The 10,396-nt window shown below is 36.2% G+C and overlaps 1 non-coding gene across 1 annotated transcript; it reads left to right on the top strand.

Moving 5' to 3' along the window:
- Window positions 1-259: 259 nt before the first annotated feature.
- LOC130938310 (small nucleolar RNA R71) lies at window positions 260-363 on the top strand. The gene has a single exon (XR_009069480.1). It is a non-coding gene; the product is annotated as a small nucleolar RNA R71 (small nucleolar RNA).
- The last annotated feature ends 10,033 nt before the right edge of the window (window positions 364-10,396 follow it).

Here is a 10,396-nt window from a genome sequence, read left to right as displayed (position 1 = left end):
CAACACTTTGTTCTGAGCCAATATGGCATTCAGAGCATCAATCTCAAGAACTCCTTTCTTCTGAGGCATCCCATTATTCACGGAATTCCTCTCAGAAGTGTACATGAATTGGTTATTTGCAACCATGTCAATGAGTTTTTGAGCTTCTGCAGGTGTTTTCTTTAGGTGAATAGATCCACCTGCAGAATGGTCCAATGACATTTTCGAAAACTCAGATAGACCATAATAGAATATATCTAATATGGTCCATTCTGAAAACATGTCAGATGGACACCTTTTGGTCAATTGCTTGTATCATTCCAAAGCTTCATAGAGGGATTCACCATCTTTCTGTTTGAAGGTCTGAACATCCACTCTAAGCTTGCTCAGCTTTTGAGGAGGAAAGAATTTATCCAAGAAGGCCGTGACTAGCTTATCCCAGGAGTCCAGGCTATCCTTAGGTTGTGAATCCAACCATATTCTAGCTCTATCTCTCACAGCAAAAGGGAAAAGCATGAGCCTGTAGACTTCAGGATCTACTCCATTCATCTTAACAGTCTCACAAATCTGCAAGAACTCAGTTAAAAACTGGTAAGGATCTTCAGATGGAAGTCCATAAAACTTGCAGTTCTGTTGCATTAAAGCAACTAGTTGAGGCTTAAGCTCAAAATTATTGGCTCCAATGGCAAGAAGGGAGATGCTTCTTCCATCAAATTTGGACGTTGGCTTTGTGAAGTCACCAAGCATTCTCCTTGCATTATTGTTGTTGGGTGCGGCTGCCATCTCCTTCTCTTGTTCTAATGTTTCTGAAAGGTTACCTTTAGATTGTTGTAATCTAGCTTCTCTTAGTTTCCTTTTCAGGGTCCTTTCAGGTTCAGGATCAATTTCAACAAGAGTATCTTTTTCCTTGCTCCTGCTCATATGAAAGAGAAGAAAACAAGAAAAGAAGAGGAATCCTCTATGTCACAGTATAGAGATTCCTTTATGTTAGTAGAAAAAGAAAGGGGAGAAGAGTGAAGAAGGATGAATAGTCTGTATAAAGAGTAAGGATAGGGGAGGTGAAGAGAAGTGTTAGTAAATAAATAATTAAAGAGAATAAGAAGAAAGAGGGAAAATTTCGAAAATAATTTTGAAAAAGAGTTTAATATTTTCGAAAATTAAAGATAAGATAAGATTAAGATTAAAATTTAAAACAATTAAAAAGAATTTTTGAAAAAGGGATGAGATATTTTCGAAAATTAGAGAGGGAAAAGTAGTTAGGTGGTTTTGAAAAAGATAAGAAACAAACACAAAGTCAAAGAGTTAGTTGAAAAAGATATTAAAATCAAATTTGGAAGGATAAGAAGATAAGAAGTTAGATAAGATATTTTGAAATCAAATTTTGAAAAAAATAAAATTTTTGAAAAAGATAAGATAAAAGATAAAAAGATATGTTTGAAAAAGATTTAATTTTTAAAATTACTTAACTAACAAGAAACTAAAAGATAAGATTCTAGAATTTAAAGATTGAACTTTTCTTAACAAGAAAGTAACAAACTTCAAATTTTTGAATCAATCACATTAATTGTTAGTGTAATTTCGAAAATATGATATAAAATTAAGAAAAAGATTTTGAAAAGATAAGATTTTTAAACTTTTGAAAATTTGACTTGACTTGTAAGAAACAACTAATTTTGAAAATTTTTGACTAAGTCAACTCAAATTTTCGAAAATTTTGAGAGAAAAAAGGAAAAGATATTTTTTTGATTTTTGAATATTTAATTATGAGAGAGAAAAACACAAAAATGACCCAAAACATAAAAATTTTGGATCAAACACATGATGCATGCAAGAACACTATGAATGTCAAGATGAACACCAAGAACACTTTGAAGATTATGATGAACATCAAGAACATAATTTTGAAAACTTTTTGATGCAAAGAAAACATGCAAGACACCAAACTTAGAAATATTTGATGCATGGACTCTAACAAACGAAAAATGCACATGAAAAACAAGAAAAAACACCAAACAAGAAAACATCAAGATCAAACAAGAGGACTTACCAAGAACAACTAGAAGATCATGAAGAACACTATGAATGCATGAATTTTTCGAAAAATGCAAGAAAAGAAAAAAAAAATTTCAAAGCATGCAATTGACACCAAACTTAAAAATTGACTCAAGACTCAAACAAGAAACACAAAATATTTTTGGTTTTTATGATTTTATGATTTTTTTAATTTTTTCAAAAATAAAGTTTGGAAAAACGAAAAATAAAAGAAAAATTTTGAAAAAGATTTTTGAAAAGAAAATTACCTAATCTGAGCAACAAGATGAACCGTCAGTTGTCCAAACTCAAACAATCCCCGGCAACGGCGCCAAAAACTTGGTGGACAAAATTATGATCAACAATAATGGCTCTTTGGCATGTGCATAAAAATTAACTCAGCACTTTCTTTCCACAACTCCGTTCAACTTAACCAGCAAGTGTACTGGGTCATCCAAGTAATACCTTACGTGAGTAAAGGTCGATCCCACAGAGATTGTTGGTATGAAGCAAGCTATGGTCACCTTGTAAATCTCAGTTAGGCAGATTAAATGGTTTATGATGAGTTCGAAAATTAATAATAAATAGAAAATAAAAAGGAATAGAAATACTTATGTAAATCAATAGTGGGAGTTTCAGATAGGCGTATGGAGATGTTGTGCTCCTCTTGTATTTCTACTTTCTTATTACATTCCTCCAATCCTTCCTACTCCTTTCCATGGCAAGCTGTATGTAGGGCATCACCGTCTTCAATGGCTACTTTTCATCCTCTCGGGAAAATGGTCCTATGCGCTGTCACTGCATGGCTAATCGTCTGGAGGCATCACCCTTGTTGATGGCTACATCCCATCCTCTCAGTGAAAATGGTCCAAATGCTCTGTCACAGCACGGCTAATCATCTGTCGGTTCTCAATTAGGTTGGAATAGAATCCCTTGATTCTTTTGCGTCTGTCACTAACGCCCAGCCTTCAGGAGTTTGAAGCTCGTCACAGTCATTCAATACTGGAATCCTACTCGGAATACCACAGACAAGGTTAGATTTTCCGGATTCCCATGAATGCCGCCATCTATCTAGATTATACCACGAAGATTCTGTTGGGGAATCTAAGAGATATGCACCCGGCCTAAAGTAGAACGGAAGTGGTTGTCAGTCACGCGCGTTCATAGGTGAGAATGATGATGAGTGTCACGGATCATCTCATTCATCAAGTTTGAAGTGCAACGTATATCTTGGAATAAGAATAAAAGAGAATTGAATAGAAAGTAATGGTAATTGTATTGAAACTTGAGGTACAGCAGAGCTCCACACCCTTAATCTATGGTGTGCAGAAACTCCACCGTTGAAAATACATAAGTGAAAGGTTCAGGCATGGCCGAATGTCCAGCCCCCTCAAACGTGATCAATAGCTTCTTAAGATGAAGAATAAAACAAAACTGAGACCAAAGATGTAACGTGGTCAAAAGACTCCTAATGCAATAGTTAAATGTCCTATATATACTAGACTAGCTACTAGGGTTTACATGAGTAAGTAATCAATGCATAAATCCACTTCTGGGGCCCACTTGGTGTATGCTTGGACTGAGCTTGATCTATCCACGAGCTGAGGCTTTTCTTGGAGTTGAACGCCGAGTTATAGCGTGTTTCTGGCGTTCAACTCCGGGTTATGACGTGTTTCTGGCGTTTAACTCCAGACAGCAGCATGTACTTGGCATTGAGCGCCACTTTACGTCATCAATTCCCGAATAAAGTATAGACTATTATATATTGCTGGAAAGCTCTGGATGTCTACTTTCTAACGCCGTTGAGAGCGCGCCATTTGGAGTTTTGTAGCTCCAGAAAATCCATTTCGAGTGCAGAGAGGTCAGAATCCAACAGCATCAGCAGTCCTTTTGTCAGCCTTTTTTCAGAGTTTTGCTCAAGTCCCTCAATTTCAGCCAGAAATTACCTGAAATTACAGAAAAACACACAAACTCATAGTGAAGTCCAGAAATGTGAATTTAACATAAAAACTAATGAAAATATCCCTAAAAGTAGCTTGAACTTACTAAAAACTACCTAAAAACAATGCCAAAAAGCGTATAAATTATTCGCTCATCAATTACCACCGGATACATAAATGCCACAGACACATAACTGGGTGAACCTTTTCAGATTGTGACTCAGCTTTGCTAAAGTCCCCAGTTAGAGGTGTCCAGAGTTCTTAAGCACACTCTTTTTGCTTTGGATCACGACTTTAACCACTCAGTCTCAAGCTTTTCACTTGGACCTTCATGACACAAGCACATGGTTAGGGACAGCTTGATTTAGCCGCTTAGGCCTGGATTTTATTTCCTTGGGTCCTCCTATCCATTAATGCTCAAAGCTTTGGATCTTCTTTACCCTTGCCTTTTGGTTTAAAGGGTTATTGGCTTTTTCTGCTTTCTTTTTTTCTTTTTTTCTTTTTCTTTCTTCTTTTTTTCTTTCGCTATTTTCTATTTTTCACTGCTTTTTCTTGCTTCAAGAATCAATTTTATGATTTTTCAGATTATCAATAACATTTCTCTTTGTTTATCATTCTTTCAAGAGCCAACAATTTTAATATTCATAAACTTCACTATAAAAAATATGCACTGTTCAAGCATTCATTCAGAGAACAAAAAGTATTGCCACCACATCAAAATAATTAAACTAATTTCAAGATTAAATTTGAAATCCAAGTACTTCTTGTTCTTTTGTAATTAGGAACATTTATCATTTAAGAAAGGTGAATGATTCATGGAATTATTCATAGCTTTAAGACATTGACACTAGACACTAATGATCATGTAATGAAGAAGACACACACATAGATAAAACATCAAGCATAGAAATCGAAAAATAGAAAAATAAGAACAAGGAAATTAAAGAACGGGTCCACCTTAGTGATGGCGGCTAGTTCTCCTTCTTGAAGATTCTATGGAGTGCTTGAGCTCCTCAATGTCTCTTCCTTGCCTTTGTTGCTCTTCCTTCATGGCTCCTTGATGTGCAGTCAAATGCTTTACTATTGAGCTATGGACCCAGAAGATGAGTCTCTCCATCTCCCATGACTCGGAGGTAGAAGTTTTTACCTTCCCTTTCCTCTTTCTAGAGGTTTCTCCTGCCTTAGGTGCCATAAATGGTTATAAAAAAATAAAAAGTAATGCTTTTACCACACTAAACTTAAAAGGTTTGCTCGTCCTCGAGCAAAAGAAGAAAGAAAGAAGGGGAAAAAGAAGAAAATGGAGGAGATGGAGGGAGAGATAGGTTTGGCCAAGGGGGTGGGAGAGGGTTTGTGATGTGTGAAAATGAAGGAGTGAAGAGAAGTATTTATAGGGAAAGAGAGGGAGAGTGGCCAAATGGAGTTGGGTGGGTTTGGGAGGGAAAAGTGGCTGAATTTGAAAGTGAGGTAGGTGGGGTTTTTTTTTGGAGAAGAGGGATGGAGGTGATTGGTGAAGAGAATATGGGAAAGAGAATAGGATTTGATAGGTGAGTGGTGTTTTGGGTAGAGTGTTATAGAGATGTGTGAGGGGGAGAGAGAGAGGTGGGGTAGGTGGGATCCTGTGGGGTCTACAAATCCTGAGGGGTCAAGGACTTCTCATCCCTGCTCTATTTAGGTGTGTAAAAATGCCCTTAGAGTGCAATTCTGGCATTTAACGCCAGAGTGCTGCTTGTTTCTGGTGTTAAACGCAAGCTTTTATTCCTTTTCTAGCGTTTAACGCCAACTTGGTGCTCTGTTATGGCGTTAAACGCTAGTCTGGTGCCTATTTCTGGCGTTAAATGCCTAGAACGATGCCAGACTGGGCTTTTAATGCCCATTCTGCTACTCTTACTGGCGTTTAAACGCCAGTAAGCTTATCCTCCAGTGTGTGCTATTTTTAATGCTGTTTTTGAATTTGCTTTGATTTTTGCAGTTATTTTTGTGACTCCACGTGATCATCAACCTAAAGAAAACATAAAATAACATAGATAAATAAAAATTGGGTTGCCTCCTAATAAGCGCTTCTTTAATGTCAATAGCTTGACAGTGGGCTCTCATGGAGCCTCACAGATATTCAGAGCATGGTTGGGGCCTCTCAACACCAAACTTAGAGTTTGGTTGTGCCCTCCCAACACTAAACTTAGAGTTTGAATGTGGGGGTTTTGTTTGACTCGGTATTGGGAGAAGCTTTTCATGCTTCTTCTCCATGTGTACAAAAGAAGAACCTTGAGTCTTGAATACAAGGTAGTCCTTATTCAATTAAAGGACCAACTCTCCTCTGTCAACATCAATCACAGCTTTTGCTGTGGCTAGGAAAGGTCTGCCAAGGATGATGGATTCATCCTCATCTTTCCCGGTGTCTAGGATTATGAAATCAACAGGGATGTAAAGGCCTTCAACCTTCACTAGCACATCCTCTACTTGTCCATAAGCCTGTTTTATTGATTTATCTTCCATCTCTAGTGAGATTCTTACAGCTTGAACCTCAAAGATTCCCAGTTTCTCTATTACAGAGAGTGGCATGAGGTTTATGCCTGACCCCAGGTCACACAGAGCCTTCTCAAAGGTCATGGTGCCTATGGTACAAGGTATTAAGAACCTTCCGGTATCCTCTTTCTTTTGAGGTAATGTCTGCCTAATCACGTTATTCAGTTCATTGGTGAGCAAGGGAGGTTCATCCACCCAAGTCTCATTACCAAATGACTTGGCATTCAGCTTCATGATTGCTCCAAGGTACTTAGCAACTTGCTCTTCAGTAATATCTTCATCCTCTTCAGAGGAGGAATAGTCATCAGAGCTCATGAATGGCAGAAGTAGGTTCAATGGAATCTCTATGGTCTCTAGATGAGCCTCAGATTCCTTAGGTTCCTCAATTGGGAACTCCTTTTTGTCCAGAGGACGTCCTACGAGGTCTTTCCCACTGGGATTCACGTCCTCCTCCTCCTCTCTAGGTTCGGCCACACCAAGTAAGGTTATGGCTTTGCACTCTCTTTTTGGATTCTCTTCTGTATTGCTTGGGAGAGTACTAGGAGGAGTTTCAATGATTCTTTTACTTAGCTGGCTGACGATCGGATTTTTTGCTAGTAAAGAATTTTATAAAAATAGTCGTGTTGTAAGTATATCTTCTAAACCAACAGAAAATCCTTTCGTGCAAACGTTTGGTTGTCACAAGTAACAAACCCAATAAAATTTATAAACCAAAGTATTCAAACCTCGAGTCGTCTTCTCAAGGAGTTACAGGGAAGTATGAATTATTATTGGTTATGCAAAACAGTGTTTTTGGGTTTTGAAAAGGTTTTGAACAAGAGAAATAAATTGCAGGAATTAATAAATTAATAACTAATAAAACTCTTGGCAAGGTATGAAAATTGGAAGTCCTATCCTAGTTATCCTTATCAATGGTGATGAGAATTATACTTTTGCTCCCACTAAGTCAACCTCTAACTATGAAGGTCAGTTAAGTGGACAAATTAAATTACTACCTAAAGTCCTAGTCGACTCCTTAAGGAAAGACTAGAGTTATAGGAATCTAAATTAATCAGCAAGAATAATAATTATCAATCACGATGAGTTTGATAACCCAAGAGTTACCAATTAATCAACCAAAGCCAAAAGGGAAAAATCTAAATTATTTATATAGTAAATAAAGGAAAGCAATCATAAGTCTGAAATACCTCAATGTGTATTAATTAAGAAAATCATAACATGAATGGTCCATAAGCCAATTGGGCAACATAAATCAAATACACATAAAAGCATCAGAGTAAATAAAAGTAGAAGAGAAACATAAATTATTGAACCTGGTATGAAGAAACAATCCTAATGACTAAAAGAAATCCTAAATCTAAAACCTAAGAGAGATGAGAGAACCTCTCTCTCTAAAAACTACATCTAAATTGTGAAAAGCGTGTATTATGAATGTATGATGATGAATTAATGGATTCTCCCACTTTATAGCCTCTAATCTGTATTTTCTGGGCCGAGAACTAAGTCAAAAACAGCCCAAAAATCACTGATTGTGAAATCTGGTTCGTACAGGCCGCGACAAAGTGACGCGGAGGCGTCATCCACGCGTTTGCGTGGATTGAGATTTTGCAGATGCGACACGGGCGCGTCATCCACGCGTTCGCGTTGCCTAACTTCGGGGTAGCTATGACAAATTATATATTGTTGCGAAGCCCCAGATGTTAGCTTTCTAACGCAACTGAAACCATATCATTTGAGCCTCTGTAGCTCAAGTTATGACCGTTTGAGTGCAAAAAGGTCAGGCTGGACAGCTTAGCAGTTTCTTCAACTTCTTGTATTCCTTCCACTTTTGCATGCTTCCTTTCCATCCTCTGAGCCATTCATGCTCCGTAATCCCTGAAATTACTAACACACATATCACAGTATCTAATGGTAATAAGAGAGGATTAATATTAGCAAATATAAGGCCAAAGAAGCATATTTTCAATCATAGCACAAAATCAGGAAGGAGAATGTAAACCCATGCATCTAGTATGAATAAGTGTATGAAAGATTGATAAAATCCACTCAATTAAGCACAAGATAAACCATAAAATAGTGGTTTATCAACCTTCCCACACTTAAACATTAGCATGTCCTCATGCTAAGCTCAAGAGAAGCTATAAAGGAGTGAAGAGGAATGATAGAGAGTATGCAATGCAACCTATCTATGTGAATGAAACTACATGCAAAATGTTACTTGGTTAAAAGCAAACAAGTTCTTCAAGACAAATACAAACCAAATTACACTAATTCAAATCGTACAATAAAAAGCAAATAAACTTGTAAGAAGATAGCTAATGAAAGCAGGGAACATAGAATCAAGCATTGAACCCTCACTGGTAGTGTATATCACTCTAGTATCCCTAGTGTATAGGGTAATCACTCTATTTTTCTCTAATCATGCTTTCTAAACTTTGTTCTTCATCTAACCAATCAACAAATATTTAGCATACCAATGCAAATATCATGAGGTCTTTTCAGGGTTGTAATGGGGCTGAGATAAAGGTAATGATATATATATAAGGCTAAATGAGCTAACAAAGTAAATCCTTGATTAGTCTAAGATCTCATCTAACATATACATACTTTATATAATTTAAAATGCTTTACCTAGCTACCCAAATTTTTCCCACTTTTGTATTACATGCTCATGTATCAAACTTATTTTTTAATTTTGTCCCATGTGCATTGATTCTTTTTATTTTGCATTTGGGGTAATATATTTTTTTTGTATCCCTTTATTTAATTACTTTATTTATTTTTTATCAAAGCACATGGTAATTTAATTATTTTGATTTCACATGAGCATGCTTCCCAAATTTTCAAATAACTTATTCAATTTAATTTCCTACTTTTTTCTATCATCCTATGTTCCCATAAAATTCTCCACACTTAAATTATACACAATATCTATCTTAAGCTAACCAAGGATTCAACTTGGGATTTTTTATTTTGTTTTTCTGCTTAAGGCTAGTAATGTGGTTATGAAATAGAAGGGGGTTAAAAAGGCTCAAGGGGGCTAACAAAGATGGCATAAAAGGTAGGTTTATTTGGGATAAGTGAGCAAAAATACAAATAATGGCCTCAATCATATGCAAGCATGTAAATATACTAAACAATGGACATATAGACTGGAACAAAGTAAAGATTGCAATTATAGAGAAGAAAACACACAAGAATAAAATATTTATGGTTAAATAATGTAACCATATAATTAGGCTCAAATCTCACAGGTTGTGTGTTTTTTGGCTCAAAAACCATGTTCCAAATACAACTTCAAACAAATTTAACACATAAAAAATTTTAATTTTTTAATTTAAATTAGTGAAATTTTTCAAAAATAGGGTCTTAAAAAGAAACTTATTATTTTTCAACCAAGTAGTACTTAAATGCAAACAATCAACTACACATGCAATCTATTATGCAATGCAATAATGAACAATCAAAGAAAATAGAATATTTGTGTTGAGAAGAGAACAACTAACCCATGGAGATCGGTATCGACCTCCCCACATTTAAAGATTGCACCGTCCTCGATGCATGCTAAGATGTGCAAGTGGACGGGTTGCTTCAACTGATGCTTATCTCAAAGGATTGTGCAGATGGACTTGTTTATCTTCCCATATAGAAGTTCTTCCTTTTCCCTACCTCTCGGTGGCCATCCTGAAAGAAGAGGAAAAAGGAGGAAAAGTAACCCAGAAATAAAGATAAGAAAATAAATAAAATATGGGTTGTTTAATGCCAAATAATAAAGGTCTCAATTACATGGTAGCTACAACATGCAAGTGAGAAAATAATAAAAGCACATGGCATATCAACAGTGCAAAAAGTTGCAACAATGGGAAAGAGAGTGTGGGTAATGCAAGATAGAGTAAGTGCATATCAATGTAAAAGGAATATCA

Source organism: Arachis stenosperma, chromosome 6 (genome assembly GCF_014773155.1).
Source record: "Arachis stenosperma cultivar V10309 chromosome 6, arast.V10309.gnm1.PFL2, whole genome shotgun sequence".
NCBI classification, from domain to species: Eukaryota; Viridiplantae; Streptophyta; class Magnoliopsida; order Fabales; family Fabaceae; genus Arachis; species Arachis stenosperma.
Note: the sequence above shows the minus strand (reverse complement) of the source record. Positions and strands in the feature narration are given on the sequence as shown.